Source organism: Oryctolagus cuniculus, chromosome 4 (assembly GCF_051225735.1).
Source record: "Oryctolagus cuniculus isolate XC-2025 breed Fujian yellow rabbit chromosome 4, ASM5122573v1, whole genome shotgun sequence".
Classification (NCBI taxonomy): domain Eukaryota; kingdom Metazoa; phylum Chordata; class Mammalia; order Lagomorpha; family Leporidae; genus Oryctolagus; species Oryctolagus cuniculus.
Window position 1 is genome coordinate 90,356,756 of NC_142870.1, and position 19,497 is coordinate 90,376,252.

The 19,497-nt window shown below is 42.7% G+C and overlaps 1 protein-coding gene across 2 annotated transcripts in view; it reads right to left on the minus strand.

Moving 5' to 3' along the window:
- The window catches only part of TPRG1 (tumor protein p63 regulated 1), a 194,398-nt gene that overhangs the window by 155,148 nt on the left and 19,753 nt on the right, over positions 1 to 19,497 (minus strand). Inside the window, exon 1 of one of the 2 annotated variants that reach the window (XM_089330864.1) lies at positions 55 to 281. The exons of the other annotated variant lie outside the window; for it this stretch is intronic. The gene's annotated coding sequence lies outside the window, so the exon portion shown is untranslated. Of the gene's footprint in view, positions 1 to 54; positions 282 to 19,497 lie in introns of those variants that run through there. 2 annotated transcript variants of the gene reach the window in all.

Here is a 19,497-nt window from a genome sequence, read left to right on the forward strand (position 1 = left end):
CCGTAGAGACACCCCAGCTCTTTGCAGAACCAGTGACAAGCCTGCTGGTCTTACCTCACTAGACCTGTGGCACCCTAGGTTCTTGTTTCTCTTCCTTGGCAACAAGTGCCAGACTACAGCGGAGGTGTGGCTGGCTCCAATGAGGCTGGCAGGAGAGTGCCCTTGTGCTGTCACCCCACTCAGTCTGAATCTCTCCTCACCAGGTGGGCTGAGGCTTCTGCGCTCTGGTCAGAGGGGAGGACTGAGGATGTTTACAGGGCGGAACACAACCTGTCAGAGACAGGGAATTGGTTTGGTGGGCGGGGCCTCTCCCATTCTGCAATGACATAACTCTCCCTGCTGTCCTCCCCTGCAAGAAGCTCTGGATTTCTCTGCCAACTTCCTCTTTGATGAAAACTGACTGGAGAGAGCAGGAATGGCCTTCTGCCCATTCTCCCATGGCATCTGTATGCTTACAAATAGCTATAAGAAAGCTGAAGACTGAAGCCTACATTCCTGCTATTAATGCTTTCTATGATGATGTGACTTCTTGGATATTAGTGTTTGTAAGCATCACCACCACTTTTGCATCAGAAATACAGGAGACATGTAGAGTAGGATGCTCCAGTGAGAACAAGAACACACAGACACAGGCTATCTGGTCAGTGTTCCTATTAAAGTACAGGACATTGTTTTCTATGCGGTTTTCCTCTCATTAGACTGTGAGACCCTTCAGGGTAAGGACCACATCTTCACCTACTCATTCTCAAACAATTCTCTGACTGTAGTGATAATTAATTCATATTGAATGGATAGTGATCAAATAATATCTCTAATGAATCTTGATCTATCACTTACTGGCTAGTTATCACTTAATGGCAAGTTAAAATTCTGCCTTTTTGAGCTTTTGCTTGTTTTTGTTGTGTTCTGTGAGTTATTTATTTCTTTATTTTTGATATCTGTAAATTGGAAACATAATTTCTCTTTCAAAGATGTAGATAAAACTTGAAAGCCACATACAATAACCAACCTAGAAAAAAAAATCCAGCACAGCAATTGGGCTAAAAATGAAACAATCTTAATGAATACCTTTTTTTTTTTTTTTTTGACAGGCAGAGTGAACAGTGAGAGAGAGAGACAGAGAGAAAGGTCTTCCTTTTGCCGTTGGTTCACCCTCCAATGGCCGCCACAGCCAGCGCGCTGCGGCCGGCGCACTGCACTGATCTGATGGCAGAAGCCAGGTGCTTCTCCTGGTCTCCCATGGGGTGCAGGGCCCAAGCACTTGGGCCATCCTCCACTGCACTCCCGGGCCACAGCAGAGAGCTGGCCTGCAAGAGGGGCAACCGGGACAGAATCCGGTGCCCCAACCGGGACTAGAACCCGGTGTGCTGGCGCTGCAAGGCGGAGGATTAGCCTAGTGAGCAGAGGCGCCGGCCAATGAATACATTTTGACATCCAAATTAGTGTATTCTATGTAAAGAGTCAGAATGAAATGAAATATGAACTGCATGAGCAGGTGAATTGCTGGAAGAAAAAAAATTAAATACATATGATTAAAATTCAGGTTTCCATTCTAAATCCTATAAATCCATTCATCAGACTCTAACTATTTATATTTATATTTATTTGGTGGCCAGAGAAACTGGCGTGCACTGAGGAACTAGTTTGGTTGGATTCAATTTAGAAGGAAAAACAACTGATGTACATCCACACTTTCCCCACTAAAAAATTGATGTACAAAGTTCCAGGCAAACGGAGGTCATAAAGAGATTATACAGAAAATAAGGTACAGGTGGATAAGTGCTCGATTTTTTCCTATGGCTCTCATTCCACAGGCAGTTAACTGAACAACTGCCTTGGCCATCCTCAGTTGTCCAAGTAGACAGAGATAGAAAAATGAATGCCACACAGCCCTGGCATACAGAGTTTAGGAAGATGAAATATGTGAGTGAATTCATATCACACCATGTGGAAAATGAAGGTGGACATAGACATAATCAGAACCTGCACTGTGGGAATCCAGAGGAGGAAGTAAGTCCACAGAGGCCTTACAGAAGGAAAGGCGGTATTGGATCTGGGCTGCTAAGGAGAACCAGGGCACAACAGATGGTAGAGGGAGAGATAAGGGTTATCTCTGAGCTGGACTAAGCCACTGTCGCATGATTTCACTGCTTGATGCCCTCACTCCCTAATACAGACCCTGGGCTGGAAAGAGTGTTTCACAAAACTGGTATCTAGGTCACACCACTCAGACACCACAAAACTACAGGGCAATTAGGAGTAATTGTGGGACAAATACTATTCCCACTCAGCTCTAAGTGTCTTTTTGATGGCTCAGGGTGGGGGGCAAAAAAGGAGCAGCAGAACAGAGAGAGGCTGGATTGTAGCCACCGAAGCCCTGTGGTTTGAAGCACATTATATTAAAAGGCAAAAGTTTTGAAAAGATGCCCCTTGTTCACATGGCAGCCACCAAATTTTCAGGTTTCTTGGGGCTACTGAACCCTTCTCCAGGGTAATCCTGAGCTCTGATCACAATCCAGCCTACTGTAACTGGTGCAGGAAACAGTACATCCAGGGTGAACACAAATCATAGAAAGAAAACCCATGAGTGGCTCCGCCACTCACTGGGATCAGGGTGAGCAACTCAGTCACCCCCAAGTCTCAGTTGCCTCTTCTGCACCAGGAGAATTATAATCCAAATCCCATCTACCTGCCTGGGCTGTTGGCGAAGGATAATGAGATGACAGAGGTGGGAGAGCTTTGAAATTCTCAGCACTGGCATGAATAAGAGGCGCTATTATCACAGAACATGTGACTGAGTATATATGGGAATTCACTTCATGTCTACTCTTGCCAGTCCCATCAAAGGCTATATATAGACAAAAGACGACATACAGACAGACAAAAAGCCTGTGTATGACATGCTCAACAACCAAGAGAAGAGAAACACAAAATATTTTTTATTAGATATCCATTTAGAGATGATTTCTCTCTGATGTTTTACCCCTTTCTCTCTTCTATGACAGCCTTTAAAAAGTTTTTCTCTTTCTTCCTCTCCTTCCATGCTAGTGCCAGTGAAAAGGGATGTAGTGTGTTACTTATCTGGGTTATTATTACTTATCTGGTTTTATTAGACTTGCTGCCATTTTCCAGAGGGGGACAGAACGGCTTGTGGATGGTCACACAGATAGCCTCAACAGGGCTATTCTCTTACCTTCCACCTGGAGAAGCAGATGGGTAGAATGAAATGCCAGTGGTGGTTCCTGGCCAGGTAAGAACCTGACCAACTCAATCCCAGGTCTTCCCTGAGTGGATCATGCAGAGAAGAATTGGTATGTTGACTTGTATCACCAAGCCCGAATAGGTGCTATCTACAAAATTCCCACATCCTGCCTCCTAAGCAACATCCCTCTCTCTGGGAGTCTTCTGGGAAAGAAGAGCCCAGTGATAATCAATAGATACTGGCAGCAGTTGGTGAAACTAACAGAATATGTAGGCAGGTTATCAGCTGAGAAATTTAAGCAGTATGAATTTCTCCTTAAGTTCCAATAGCACACAGCATACATCACTAGAATTGCACTCTGTTGTGGTTGGTGTCTCTTCTGATACTTGGCTGTCTGCCCTCTTTTAAGGTGGGGCCATGCCTTGCAGCTAAAGAGGTGACATGTTAGAGAAGGAGAAACAAGGCCCCTACTGATACAATAGGGGACTAAATTCAGCACAAAGCATCTTTTCTCTTCTCTTTATTTACTGTGGACAATCTGTCCCTTATCAGATGAGCCCAAGGCTGCTTGGAAATGTGCATATTTTATTTGAAAATATCCACTCCTTTCCCAATTTGTTTTGCTGCAGAGATATTTGTCTGTGTTGCTGTATGTTGTGTATCAGACAGGACTCAAACTGCTTTGGCTTTCTTAACTGTTTTGTTTTCTTCGTTCAATTATCATTTCTCTCATTTCCTTTTATGAATCTCATTCTTATACCTAAGTTCCAATTTAACTCACAATGAAAGGGAATAATTTCATACTATTCAACTTTCCCAAGGATTGGAAAAGGAACCGAGACAGAAGTTAGAGAGTCAGACTTAGTTCCCATTTTGCAAAACAGGCAACGTGAGCCGCAGTGGATCACCTCCTCTATTTTGGCCTCTGTATCTCCTTCGCTCTTGCTTTCCACAGTCTCTTGGTGCAAAAGCTTGAGACTGAACACCTAGATGCAGTACCTGTTGCACCACCTTTTGCTTTCATTGTATACAGAGAATAATTCTTGTCAATTTGGCTTTGGTTTGAGGCAATCTGGCGTGAGGTGACTCAGTGAGTTTCCTCCTTGCTCTCCACCCTGTCTTCCATCCCACTCCCTGATCCACTCCTCCCCTGCCAAGGTGGTTTCATGAACATGCACTCTGTGTAGTTGGACTGGGCCCTATACACTGAAGGCCTCAAGTTTGGTTTCATTCTGTTCACCATCTTGAAATCCTTGATAATTTGTACCTGCATTTTCATTTTGTACTGTGTCCCAAAAACTATGTAGCTGGTCCTATCCCTAATCTTATATTTCCACTCTCATAAAGCAATCTAGAACGTAGAAGCACTGGGAAGAGAAAAATGATGATGTGGCTTTGCTAACCATAAAGGGCAGAGAGAAGGATTCCATGCAGTACAGCCTTGCCTTGGAACACGCTTTCTTACAAGTCTAAATCCAAAGAAAGAACAAAGCCAGAACATGAAACTTGCCAAAGGCCCCACCTATATCATCTATCCCCATCTTGGGTGGATCAGGCATCTGACTCACACTTGGGGTTTGGCTCACCACTCCTACTAAGCACCTGGGCTCCACCCTGCCCACAGGGCTCAGGAGAAAACATGGCTTACCCTATAGTGAATGTGGGACCCATTTAGTTGCCACCCCACACCCAGAGCTGAATGGCATCTTACACAGACCTCATGAAGCCATCACAGCCCACCTTCATCAGAGAAACCACTATTTCTGGTTAGAGTTCACATACCAAACATGTCAGTTTTGATGCCATCAATTCTCTTCTGGATTATAACCTCCTTTCTGCATGTTTGGGATCCACAGAAGAAAAACTCACGGCCCTATCATACAAGTAAAATAGTCCTGTTCCCAGGGCAGATTCTGTTGCTTAATATATGCTATCAAATTAAGTTGAAGATGATCTTAATATTTTTAAAAACTCAGTAAAATGAAATGATTTTTACTGGCTCTTTTCTCCTATTCAAAGGCCTGAAACATTTCACAAATCTCAGCAGGGAATAAATCCAAGGACGGAGGTGAACCCTGACAAAATTTAAACATGTAAATTAAGAGTGTGTGACAAATTACAATGTAAATAAGACAAGCCTTGGAAACACTGAGACTCTAAGGAAAGTAAGAGCACTAATTAGGGTAAAAGGTGTCCTAATGCATCTGTGGGTATGTATGGAAAGTTCCTTAACTGGTTCACTAACTCTTTGGTGTCCTTGAGCAAGTGCAGAGTCTTCAAAAAGTTTGCAAGAAATGCATATTATGAAAAGGCTATCTATGGGCTTCAAAAATCTTTTCCAACAAAATTTTTAGTTTTATTTTTCCATAAACTTTAATAGTCCCCTTGTGTATACTTGGGCAAGTTTCTCTTTCTGGCCTCATCTACAAAAATAAAGAGGTGTCAATGTGCTCAAATTGAGGGCTCCTCAATGGCTGGTGTTCTGTGGTACTAAGTTTCAAGCTATTGTCACCTGCATAGTGATGACTTCAGGACTAATTTTCAGGTAAGACTTCACCTAGGATATAAAGCAAAATAATGAGAGCCACAAGACAACTCAAGAAAAACCTTGTGTTCTGACTCTAGGAGGTGACCTAGAGAGGAAGTTGCTGTAGAATTCCTCCAATGCCAAATGGAGAGGGTGGCAACTCTGTGGCTAAAGAAGGAGACTGGAGTGAGCAGGAACTAGTCACCTGGCAGAGAATCTCCTCTGGACCAATGAGGTCCCCTCCCTCAAGGGGCTGCATTTAGCCTGGACCTCACCCATACACGCCATCACTTGGCCACACATTTGAAGACTTTGAATGTTCTAGTCCATTGGGATATCTGAAGAGTGAAGAAGAATTGCGGACTCTAAAGCCAAGGCCATATCACTGAGGGTGTGAAATACCTCGGAAAAAGTTTGTACTTGATTTTCATCTGTATAATGCATTAGGGGCCATGCTCAGTGATCCTATCTTGGAATTAGATGAGTTCCTGTGAACTGTGACTGAGTTTGCACACAGATAGCCCAAATTACATTGGGAGGGGGATGACAGGGTAGATTCTTTTGTCTTAGTTCTTGACCAGCAACATCCCTCCTCTTGTTCTTGGAACATACAGAATCTTGCGCAACAGTTAACACTATATGAACACCTGAATCAAAGCCAAACCCATAGTTTGGGTATTATGACTCCAGTCTTAGCCCATACTTTTTCATTCTTTAGTGTAAAAAACATCCAGAAAAGCAAACCCTCCCCTTAAAGATGTGTGTGATGTGCAGGCAGTCCTTGGGCCACCTGCCTGAGAACAGCATGTTAAATTGCACATTCCCAACTTTACTGACTTACACTCTCTGGGAGTAGGCTCAGCACCCTCCATGGTATTACTGGTCAGAAGGCTGCTTTGCCTATACCAGTTTGAGAACCAAAGTGTTACATGTTCTTAATCTACTGCCATAACTATTCAGAAAGCCCTGATGTAGAACTTGTTCAAAAACCCAGCAATAAGATCTTGAAGGATGAAACAGCCCTACTGCAAGGAGGCAGCAGGGACACCTGTGTCTGGAACACGGGGGGTAGAGTGGGTGGAGTGTGTGATGAACCTAGAAGGCAGGTAGTTTGTGTATAGGTGAGTCATCACTGTTGTCTCTTTTCCATGATCTGAGGAATCCTAAGTACACCCTGTGTTTCAAAAATCCTTCCGAAATTCTTGTAGCTGAGTACCCTTACTCTCTGATACATTCTACAAAACAAAGTTGTTTGTTTAGCGATAGTAACAGGGGGAAAAATACACAGGGACAGGGTCCAGAGCTGAATTCACAATAAGAAGACCCACAAAAGAGAAATCATGAAGGCCCCTGTGAAGGGAAGGAGTTCATCAAAACCCATGTCCATTTTCAGAATGTGCCATGTCGTGCAAGGGGTTGTGGGGCCAGGAAGGACAAGCTCCAGCTCCCTAGAGTTTTCTTAAAGCACGTTTGTGGCTCCAGGTGACAGGGGAGTGCTGAGGGAACCTGCCACACAACATGCCTTATCCGTTTTCGTTTTCAGAGAGTGTCAACACCCTCCTTCCCACACCTGCTGTTCCCAAATATCACAACCTGATTTTTTTCTCCAACCTCCTGTCTTGCCGCTGATGATTAAATATTCATGGAATGCTGTGATGCCAGCATACTTTGTGAAATTTCAGATACCTTTTTTTAAACGGAAGCTTTTTTTTTTTTTTTTTTAGTTTATCTCCATTTTAAAGAGAGGTAAAAAGAATGACAAATGCCAGTGACTGGAAAAGTAGAAATCAAGCAGAAGCGTTAGCATCCTAAGTTTTCGCAACTGTGTTTTGAATCAAATTTGTCCCACTTTAAGAAAAAGAGTGAAGCACAGGGGTTGTAAGACATGTGACAGGAAGATCAGTTGTTCACATCACAGGAAAAAATGTTCATTTTGCCATGGGGAAAAAGGTCCCCAAGACCACATAAAAGACAGGTAAATATACAAATGGATGTATTTTTATTTGTTTTTTTATTATCCAAAAAGTTTTACCACATTCAAAAATATGTATTTTTTTAGGATCCCAGACTGTTGTTTGCAAGTGTGATCTTTCCCAGGTGTTTTCAGAACAAGTCTCAGTGGGGTACCTACTGAAGGTGTGTCTGGGCTGCATGAGACTAGAACCCAAGATATTACAGCTCATGGGGACCCATCCCAGTTACTCCAGGGTCACTCTGCTGCCTCCCCGGTGTACACTGAAGGTACCCAAGTGTATTTAATTTTAAAAAGTCATGGGACAAGTCATCCCAATCATATCCACAGAAGTCTAATATCTTGATTTTAAATTTTGGGAAATTAAGACACACAGAAAAAGTAAGTGACCTAACATCATACACTGAATTTTAACCTCAGTACAATATTTCCTTTTCTACTATGCTTTGTTGCCACGTGAAACTCTCATCATTTAATTAAAGAAGCTCTTTTCTTAATCCCTAAGAAATGTTAGGGGTTAAACCTAAAAGTAGGGGCTGACACAATGGTATAGTAGGCTAAGCCTCTGATTGTGGCACCCACATCCCACATAGGTACATGTCCTGGCTGCTCCTCTTCTGATCCATCTCTCTGCTATGATCTGGGGAAGCAATATAAGATGGCCCAAGTGCTTGGGCCCTTGCACCTATGTGGGAGACCTGGAGGAAGCTCCTGGCTCCTAGTTTTAGATCCACCCAGCTCCAACCATTGCAACCATTTGGGAAAACCTTTCTCTCTGTCTCTCCCTCTCTCAGTAACTCTGCTTCTCAAATAAATGAAACCTTTAAAAATAAAATAAAATAAAACTATTAAATCTTATTTTGTGTCATATATTGCATAATTGTCTATGAAAATTATCACAAACTAAAGGTGATATGCAAAACATTTGATGCACCAGCCTTGCATTCTCAAAGGTTCCAGGATTTGCTGAATAGTGTTGTGTGTTGATCAGGGCTCTGCCTTGAGACATAATCACAGATAACTTGAGCTGGCACATACCAACATTTCACTTAATATATCAACTAAAACAAGGTGTTATAAAGGTGAATCCATGCCCTAGTGAGAAGTAGTCACTCTGAGGAAAAGTTATTAGTAACTCTATGTTAGATCAACCTTCTTCCTGTGTTTGTTTCTAATTGTTTAACAAATATATAGAACATATTGTGTGTCAGAATCTGTTGTAAGCACCTTACAAATATTAATCATTTAATCTTTGCAATATCCCTGTAAGGAGGTACAGTAGATTTTTGTCTTTTACCGGTCAGAAAAGTGGGCACAATGACAGATTTGGTCATCTCTCCAAGTTCCCCAACTTATATTTGATGTTCAGAGCAGCCCGGTTAATCTGTTTGCAAAGGTCCCCCAGGCTTTCCCACTTGCATGTCCTGATCCTTACTCTCCTCTTGATTTGGAGCCTGGGATGACATCTTCCTTTCCCCCATGCCAGCCATCACAGACTCAGATACCTGTCAGTACCTGACTGCAGCCGGAGTTGCCAGAGTTCCTGAATCAGACATAAACCCAACAGCTTCTGAATTGTGACCCCGCTTATTGCATCTTTGTTGTCACATTACTAACCCTCGTGCTCAGAAAAGCTCTCAACCTTTCGTTTCCTCATTGAAAATCAAACTGAGTACAAAATTATAACTCTGTCATTAAAGACTCAACAACAATGCCTTGCCCGTTTTCCACACTGTTTTCCTTTGTGTATCTTATATCCCAGTCAAATTAACTGTCATAAATCCCAAAATATGTCCCCATGTCTTTCCCACATTATTCCTTTTATCAGGATGTATCTTCTTCCTGGAGTCCTTCCTCACCACCACAGCTTACGAAAAATTTTCATAGCCCTGAGTGAAATAAACCAGTCCCAAAGGGACAAATATCATATGTTCTCCCAGATTGGTGACAACTAACTGAGCACCAAAAAGGAAACCTGTTGAAGTGTCATTAGACAATCAAGATTTTAATCCCCCGTAGAAAAATACACTTGAAAACAAATTGGCCCATGAACATGGTAGAGCAACACCAGTATCCCAACACTTCCCTCTGGGCTTTTGCCTTTCCCTGGAGTTCTTTTATTTTGGTTCCTGTTGCCACCACTAAGCCTAGTCTCCATTACCCAGAGTTGGGGAGGACAAGGAGGATGAGAGACATACTATTCCTATTTTGTTCTCAGCTCATGGTAAACACATTCTTTCTCTGTTTTGCTTAGCACAAATGAGACAGGCTGACACATTCAAAATGAAATTTACCAAACATTCAGAAAAACTAAATGGAAATTAAGAAAATAACAATGGTAAAAAATAGATGGTTGATTCCAATATTTCTAATTGGAGAAAGGCTTTCCTGAGAATCAAATTCTACCATATTCCCCCAAATGAAGATCATCTGAAATAAGTTGGATGCAGCAGGGCTTGGGTTCCTTCATCTTGATTCGCATGCAAGATCATCATTTTCCCATCAAGAACAGGAGATCACTCAATCAAATCTAGAGAGTCAACTAGAATATTGACTAGGCTCCTTCCTCTCAGTTCCATTGTTGTCTTTCAGAAGAGTCAACTCATAATCCGTTTTCCAAGAGGTGCCAACTTGCATCCTTAAGTTCTAGTGAGATCAGGAGCTAATCCCAGACCCCCAGGTTACATCTTCCACATTCTCCCCAGCATTCCATTGACTTCCACATCCATCCACTCACTCATGCTCCTCAGAGACATTCCTTTAGAATTTCTATTTTAGAACCTATTGTGATACACAGATGGCAGTCTCTGAGAAGACCACCTCTCTCACGTCTTTCAAATGCTCAAAAAGACTTATGACAATGGATTTTTGCATTTTATGAACCACTCACCCACACACACATGACAAAAATATTTCATCAATATATCATCTGCTTTAAGAAATCTTACCCTATATCTGTGGATATAAGTCTGTAGTTCATGAATTAAGCAGATGTCCAGTTTCTCAGTTCTCATTCCACTACTAATACTGAGAACAACATACCAGATCATTAAACCACACAAGCCATTGAATGAATTCATTGCTGTCTGGCTGACTTCAGGTTTTAGATAATAACAAAAAAAATGAAGACAAAACAACAGCATCATCATGAGCAAACACTGCAGTGCCTTAGTACAGTATTCAATAGTTTTTTGACGGCTTTCCCACTTCATCTGTATTGGGCCTAAGGTCAGTGAGATCAACACGACAGGGGTGATGGCTCTCCTTTCCAATTCCAACCTTCTCCTGCAGAGTCATCTCCCACCTTCCTTTCATTTCCCCTTCCCTGCTACCTAGACATGGTGCACGTGTTTCTGCTTCTCTGACTTTGTATGTCCTGTCCCCTCTACCTGAAATGCCAAATTCATTTCCTCCTTCACCTAATAGAAAACAACATCTTCCTAAGACCTCTTCCTTGTGAAACTGGAATTGGTTCTGTCTTTGCATATATATCTCTTTATTTTAAAAGCTGGAAAGAAACTTTATCCTTTTTTCATGTGTATGGCTCAGTTTAATTACCATTCTGAGCATTTTTTTTAGAAGTATTCTAAAATTTAGCATTGAAACAAAAAGTCGTGAGCATAGAATGGCACAGACCCAGGACAGCAGGGTGTAAATGTGGTGTAAGAGGAGCACATTTTTATCATTGTTGGAATAACTGCCAGCATCTCAGAAGAAAATCCTGGAGACAATAAACTTTGCTATCTAAACAGCTTTCACAATAATTAGTTTTAAGAAGAAAGCTGCCGTTGGGGCAAAAAGAAACAATACCTTGACGAGCTCTCTGGATGGAAGTGTGCGTCTGAGGACGGTTTAGCAGAAGGTGAAATTTTTTTTTTCACCATCAATGGTGAAAATTAATATGGTTTTATTCCTCAGAAGAGAGTGTGTGGAAAGGAGAAAACAGCTGTAAAGGCAAGGCCAAGAGCCACGACCCAGCAAGATCTAGATAAAGTGCAGCAGACAGGCTAAGCCAATGGAACTCCATGATTAGAGGAATCTTAAAGGGCATTTGAAGAACAGTGATCCCTGCTTTTCCCTTTGGAAGCTATTAAAAGGCCTTAGGTCCCACAGTCTCTCAGTTTCTCCAGCTGCACAAAACCTAGTACACAGGGCTGTTTGGGGAAATACAGAAGAAAAATGGGGAAAGAACAGCTTGAATGCCAGAAAATAGTGGTGGTTACTATGACTTGTGTGAAATAGCTTGAGGGACCCTCAAATAGTGATGGTAAATGTCTATGATGTTGACATTCAATAGCTTCTTGAGTATAAAAGGATTGGCCAGAGTTTGTTTTATAAACACAGCCCCTGGAAATCAAAAGAATGATGTAACATTCATAAAATGCCACGGTAAATAGATAATGTCCCCTGAACCCATTTGCTTATTTATTATAGCCTTTACAGGTCTCTCTGACATGAATGGCACAGTACATGACACCAGTAATTCAGGCTCTGAGGCTACTTGACAGGTCATGTTCACAAGAGCCAGGAAGGCAGGACCCATGACACTCCTGTCACGTAGGCCCAGCAGCCCAGGGAGGAAGATGGGAAAGCATTCACACTGTGGATTTGCCATCCTCCAGGGATACAACAACACAATGTTTTGGTTTTTGTTTTTATTCTCATGGAAACTTTCTCCCAGAGGGTCAAGGATGCTTGCTACACTCCCTAAACAGATACTCATTTCTTTCTTTGTTGTTGTGTTTTTTTTTTTTTTTTTTTTCTGTTTTTCCTTGACTTTCACCCTAAGCGTCATCAGGCAAACCAGAACAGGAGGTGTCCAGAACCTGGCCTATGTGTCCGTCAAACAGAACTCCAAGTCAGAAGGAGGGTGCCACTCACTGAGCTCCTAGCATTTAATGTTCAGCCTGGAAAGGAAGAGTGACCATCTGCCATGGCCTTTCCCAGATGGAATCCGCTCTCACTGCTGTGTCCTGTGGACACGTAAAGCAAGGGGCAATTGGAACAGAAGCACAGTATCTGCGGCCTAAGCAATGACAAACCCAGGATCAGAATAAAGCTCAATAGGATGGCAAGGAAGAGAAGGCAGGAGAAGCAGGTCAGTGCCTGTTCCTCAGGACCCAAGACAGAACAGTGCTGGGATGCTGATGGCTGAACACTCATTCAAGCTTCTCTCGAAGACACACGACCAGCACCAGTGAGAACCAGGCCCAAGAGGGCATTTGGAAAACATTGGTGCTGCCATTCTCAATGTACAGGTATGGAAGCTGGGGTTCAAAAAGAAAGAATGGCAATGGGTTAGCAGGAGAGCCATGGTCCAAATCAGGTGCTCCAGGCCCACAGCCTGTCTTCTTTCACTACACTGAAGTGCCTCTTGTCCTGGACTGAGGTTGGCCAAAAGAGGAATATGATGGTCGTAAGTAACTGTCTTGGTGCTCATCCACGTAAGGACTCTGTCCCTCAGTCTGAGAATCCCATCCGCAGACAGTCGACAGGCCTCCACCTAGTGAAGTTAACATCAAAACAACTTTCATGTCTTCAGTGTTTTCTCAACTGTGCCTTAAAAGAAAATATATGTGCCTAATTTCATCCAGCTCTGCACTGCCTGAGGCCATAGGTGAACAGCAAGGGAGTGCCAGCCAGGAGAGGCTGCAGGGAAGATGTGGACTGCTGGGCAACAAGGGGAAGCAGTGGGGCAGAGAGAAACCCTCTGGCAGAGAAGCTGGGGATATATCCCAGGAGTGTTGTCCAGGCTCAACCTCTTGGTGTAGTTCAAGTGGAAAGGACATGAGCAGGTGGACTTGGACTCACTGACCTCCAGAGCAGGTAGAAGGCACTCCATCCTTCTAGCTGCTCCTACACAAAGTCTAAACATTAGCTTTTGTTCTCTGCTTCCAAACCATCAGTAAGTAGGGTTGGCACTAACTCCATTATATAACATGTATTTATTTCTTCTGGCTACTACTACAAATCACCCAAAACATAGTGGCTTAAAACAACACACAATTTTTTCTTACCATTGAGGTCAGAAATCTGTACAGTTGCATTGCTTTCCACTGGATCTAGGAGAGAAATCTTCTCTCTTCTCTTTGATTCTTCAGTTTCTAGAAGCCAACTACATTCCTTGGCTCATGGCCCTTTTCTAATATCATCAAAACAAGGCGTTTGCACTGTGGCATAGTGGGTAAGTCCACTGCTTGCTATGCTGGCATCCTGTATGGGCACAGGTTCGAGTCCTGGCTGCTTCACTTCAGATCCGGCTCTCTGCTGTGGCCTGTGAAAGCAGTGGAAGATGGCCCAAGTCCTCGGGCCCCTGAACCTGCCGGGGAGACCAGGAGGAAGATCCTGGCTCCCGGCTTTGGATCAACACAGCTGCAGCTGTTGCAGCCATCTGGGGAGTGAACCAGCAGATGGAAGACCTCTCTCTCTCTGCTTCTCCTTCTCTCTCTGTGTAATTCTGACTTTCAAATAAATAAATAAATAATTTTTCTTAAAAAAATCATCAAAATAAGGCATGGAAGCTTCCCTTCTCCCTGCTTCCTCCATCTTCACATCTTCCCAACTTTGTTGAAGTATAATTGACAAATAAAAATCATATGTTTAAGGAACATGGTGTGAATGCTTTGATGTTGGTATGTGTTGAGAAGTGGTTAGCACAATCAGGCATATAATACAATATGGTTACCTATAGTCACCATATTGCCCACTAGGTCTCCATAACTTATTCACTTTGCACCACTGAAATTTTGTAGCTTTAGACAAATACCTCCCATTTCTCCCATCCCCTAAACCCTGCTAGCCAAATGATACTCTCTGGTTCAAAGAATTCAGCATTTTTAGATTTTACATAAAAATGAAATCAGACATTATTTGCCTTTATTTTTCTGGCTTATTTCACTTAACATAATTCTTCCTCCAGTTTCATCCATGATGTTGCAAAGGACAGGATTTCCTTCCCTGTTCAGACTCAATGGTATCCATATACTATAATAAATAATCTATGTAGTATAATAATATATAATATAATATATGCAATATAATATTCAGTTGTTGATTCCATATCCTGGCTACTATGAATGATTATCTCTCTTACTATGCTGCTTCCCTCTTATAAGAATCTTTGGGATTACTTTTGACCCATGCAGATAACTTAGGATAATCTCCCATCTCAAAATTTTTAATTTAACTACATCTGCAAATCACCTCTATCGATACCACCATAATCACAGCACACCCCCCACATTACTCACCTAGCTTATTACAGTAACCTCTTAACCAGTTTGCTTGCTTCTTCTTATGCTTCTACCCTTAGACATGTAAGTCTGACCATGTGATTCCTCTGCCTAAAGATCTTTATGATCTGCACCAGCTGTCCCCTGGATCATACCCCCCTCCGCTGCTCTCTTCCTGGCTCCCTCTGCCCCCACCACACTGGCCTCACATGGATCCTCAATCATGACAGCTGTGCTCATTCTTCACAGCATTTTGAACTCGTTATTCCCTCTGCTTAGGACACTTTTCCCAGATAGTCACATGGCCATTCCCTTACTTCATTCAGATCTTTGCTCAAATGACATGGTCTTAGCAAGGCCTGCTTTAATTATCTATCGCAGAATTGAAACATCATAGCACAGTAACCCCCTGCTCCCCTTTCCTGACTTTTCTCTTTCTGCATTTGGCATCATCTGATACACTACATGTTTTCTTTACGTGATATTTTCTGCCTCCCTCCCACAGACACCAGAACACATAGAAATACACACTGTATGAAGGTAGGAATTTTTACCTATTTTTCTCATTGCTGGATCCCCAACACTTAAAGTGCCACACTTGTAAATGCTCAAAAACTCATGATTAACAAGGAAATGTAGTCATTAACCTCTTGGAATCCATGAATGAAGTCACTTTTCTAAGCTTCAGTTTTCATAACTATGAAATGAGGGTTATAATATCCACTTTTCAAGCTTTTCAAGAACTCTTCTTGGGGTCAGCATTGTAGCACAGCAGGTTAAGCCACTCATCCTATATGAGTAGCAATTCAAATCCCAGCTGCTCCACTTCTAATCCATCTCCCTACTAATGCACTTGAAAAAGCAGCAGAAGATGACCCAAGTGCTGGGGCCCCTGCAACCCACATGGGAGACCCATATGAAGTTCCAGGCTCCTAGCTTCCACCTGGCCCAGCCCTGTCCATTGTGGCCATTTGGGGAGTGAACCAATGAATGGAAGGCCTCTCTCTCTCTCTCTCTCTGTAACTCTGCCTTTCAAATAAATAAATAAATCTTTTTTTAAAATAGAAATATTTTGGTAGTCCCTCATGTTTTCTTGTCTAGAATTCAATATATATAACATATATTATATATATGTTATATATACACATGTTGTATACATACATATACAATTATATACATAAATATTTCTGAAGGCTATACTGTAATGTGAGATATTAGAGAGATGTGATGCCTTTTTCACATTGAAGGAAAAAAGAGCCATCTTATACTCTCTTCACTTCCAGGCATAGAGATGATAGACGCAGGACGTGTATTTGGTTAATCTGGTGTTTTTACCAAAGGTACAGGCTTTGGAGGAACAATGAAGATTCATTTAGAATGGATATGGCAATGCCTGGTGACATTCAGTCATGATGTTTGTGTTTTAGCCCTGACCAATCAGTTGTGGCTGGAAAACCCTCACTGTAAGAGAATCCTCTAAGTCTTGGTACCCTAAGACTGCCTTAGCTTCTACTCATGGTCTGATCTTCTTGCCTCTGCTCAGATCAGTCAGTGCTCCATACTTTCCAATCAGTTCCTCTTTTCACTTATAGTAGCCAGAATTTCTGTTGCCTGCAGCCAAGCTCTCCAGAGAAAACATGCAGGGGTCCCTGTAAATGCTGTTGCTGCTCTACCCTGATCCCAAAAGCCACTGGGGCATCTATCTCCCAACCACTGCAGGTGCTATAGCTTATGGCTTACATACTTGATCTTGCAAGAACTTCCCGGGCTGATGACAGTGGACTCACCACACATTCAGTGATTAACTGATAATGGGGTAAAAATAATATCTTGGTTCAGGTTGGGACAACACTCAGCATGAGTTATACTCCAGGTTTCTCCTGAATCAGAAGGGTATGTGTTACCTGAGACCACATTATTGCCCAGCTCTTTCCTTCCTTATTCTGTTTTCCTGATTCCCTAAGAGATGTTTCTAAAGACATGCCCTCAATAAGCCATGTGTACCTAGGGCCGGGCATTTGGCCTAGCAGGTAAGCTGCCAGTTGGGATGCTGCATCCAATATCAGAGTGCCTGGGTTTGGGTCCTGGCTCAACTTTCAATTCCAGTTTCCTACTAATTTATACCCTAGGAGATGGCAGATGATAGATCAACTAGAGGGTTCTCTACCACCTACGTGGGAGAACTTGGTGAAGTTCCTGGCTCCCAGATTCATTATTTAATTTAACTTGAATGGGTTTCTCTTTCTCACAACCCAAGAAGTGTAACACCTTTAGTAACTAAGTACAAAGTAATACCCAACTCCAACGCCCTTTGAAATACCACAGTTTTGGCTATATTTAGGGTCAGATTTGTGTTTCCAAAATGTATCTCCAAAATACTCAGCACATAATTTTAGACTATGAAGTGAGAAGACTGTTGCTGGGATATCAGCTATATCTCCCGACTCATAACAACCTTTTCCATGCTGTGAGCTCCTAATAATATAGCCCTCTACGCTTACAAAACCACTTGCTTTTCTGAATGCCTGAGGTTCCTGAAGCCACAAGAACACTTTGGAGGTACACGTGCCATCTGAATTATTTTCACAGGTCTTTACCCAGGCACTTTCAAAAACAGAATGAATGCCAGCGCCTGTGGCATAAGCAGCTGTGTGCAGTGCTGGCATCCCATACGGGCGCCAGTTCGTGTCCCTGATGCTCCACTTCTGCTCTAGCTCCCTACTGATGGTCTGATAAAGCAGCGGAAGATGCCCAAGTGCTTGGGCCCCTGCACCCACGTGAGAGACCCAGAAGAATTGCAGCCATTTGGGGAGTGAACTAGCAGATCAAAGACCTCTCTATCTCTCCCTTTCTAAAAGCACCCAAACAAACAAAACAAAACAGTACAATGAGAACCAGAACTGAACTCTAATTCTCCATTTATTGATTGGGTCTAATCAATCATCCAGAGTCGGGTTTTTTTTTTTTTTTTTTTTTTTTGTCAATGAGGCAAAAACCAAATGAATCCAAGGCATTGTCAGAATAAGGAATTTCTCATTTCACAGACAGGAAAACTAGGACCCTACAAGGAGAGACTTGCACAGGTCACACAGCCAGGAACTGGAAGAGTCAGAGATACCGTCATCCATCTCAGGCTCTGGGCACTAACATCCCCTCATCCCTGTCCTCAGAGAACTCTGGATCTGGTCATACAACACGAGACAGCATGTGAGTAGCGCTGCTCGTGCTCACTATCTCACTGACTTACATCCAGGATGATTACAGAAAAAAAGTGGGCTTGCAGAAATCTTACTGAGGTTCCACTTGCCTTCAGTACTCAGATGAACCCACATAGCTACTTGGAAAATGTATGGGAAAATACTTATTGATCATGCCCTGTGAGCTAGTTCCCACACCAAGCACTGTAGCTTCCTTCCTCCCAGGAGCTCACAGTTTAATGAAGCAAGACAGGGACAGAAATGAGCAGTGACAACTCAACAAGGGGAGTGAATGGTAGGCAGCAAGTACACAGACACTCCCATCTTGTTGTTCTTTATCAAAGGCAATAGGCGAGGTTATATTTCCATTTTGTCTAATAAAACAGAGAACAGCTGACCCATTAGTTCTAACGTGTGATAGCCACTCAGTTAACATTTATTAAACCTGGCATTAGGTACACAGACTGACACTGGTTAGTGTGCTCTCAGGAAACTAGCAATTAACCTAGGTAAAGCAGGCAAGAATCCATGTTAAAGTAGTTATTCAGCCATGTGGAAAACACTATGTACATAATAAAGCACTGGGAGGAGTCAGAGTGAAAGCTAACATCTTTTTGTAAAGGCCTCTAAGAAAAGGTGGGGGCCTGCGTTGGAATGACGTGCAGATGTCAGCCGCCAGATGGAGAGAGGGAGGCAGTTCCGGACACAGGCTTGAAACAGAGAAGTTAGTGTGGGAAAGTGAGAGCAAACTGACCCCATCGTGCAAAGAGAGTGGGCAAGGCGTGAGTAAAGACAAGGAGCATGAGAAGCAGTAAGAGGAAACGCTGTTTGGTGGGTGGAATTTGTGTTTTGCTTTTGAAAGTGGGGATGTGAAGAGGGCAGAAGATAATCATGCCGGCTGGAACAAAACAGCCCCTGCCCATCAGGGAACCGGTTACTCTTGGCCAGTTCCTGGGCTGAAATCTCTCCTCTTGTGGCAAATACCATCCAGAGGCTACACGTCCTTACAGAATAGGAAGTCCTACAATTCTTCCGGAATTCTTAATAAGTCAGCCACTTATCAAAAGGCTCTTGAACACTTTCCCACAGCGCAGGTCTTAGAATGAAAGCAGCAGTTTTCATGCCATTGATAAGAGCCAAATATTTCTTCTCCTAACTCTATTCTAGATGACTGGTAGTTTGAAGATGACTTAAGTGCTGTAGATACTGAATGTGAATTAACACGTGGACAGCACACAAAAGATATTTAATAGACGCTTCAGAGATGGCTGGTCTCCCACCCCCCAACATGTATCCTCTAGCAACATAAAACTGAGAGACAGGAGCAGGTGATTTGGCTATGTGTTTGGCAAAGTTCATTTATGAAT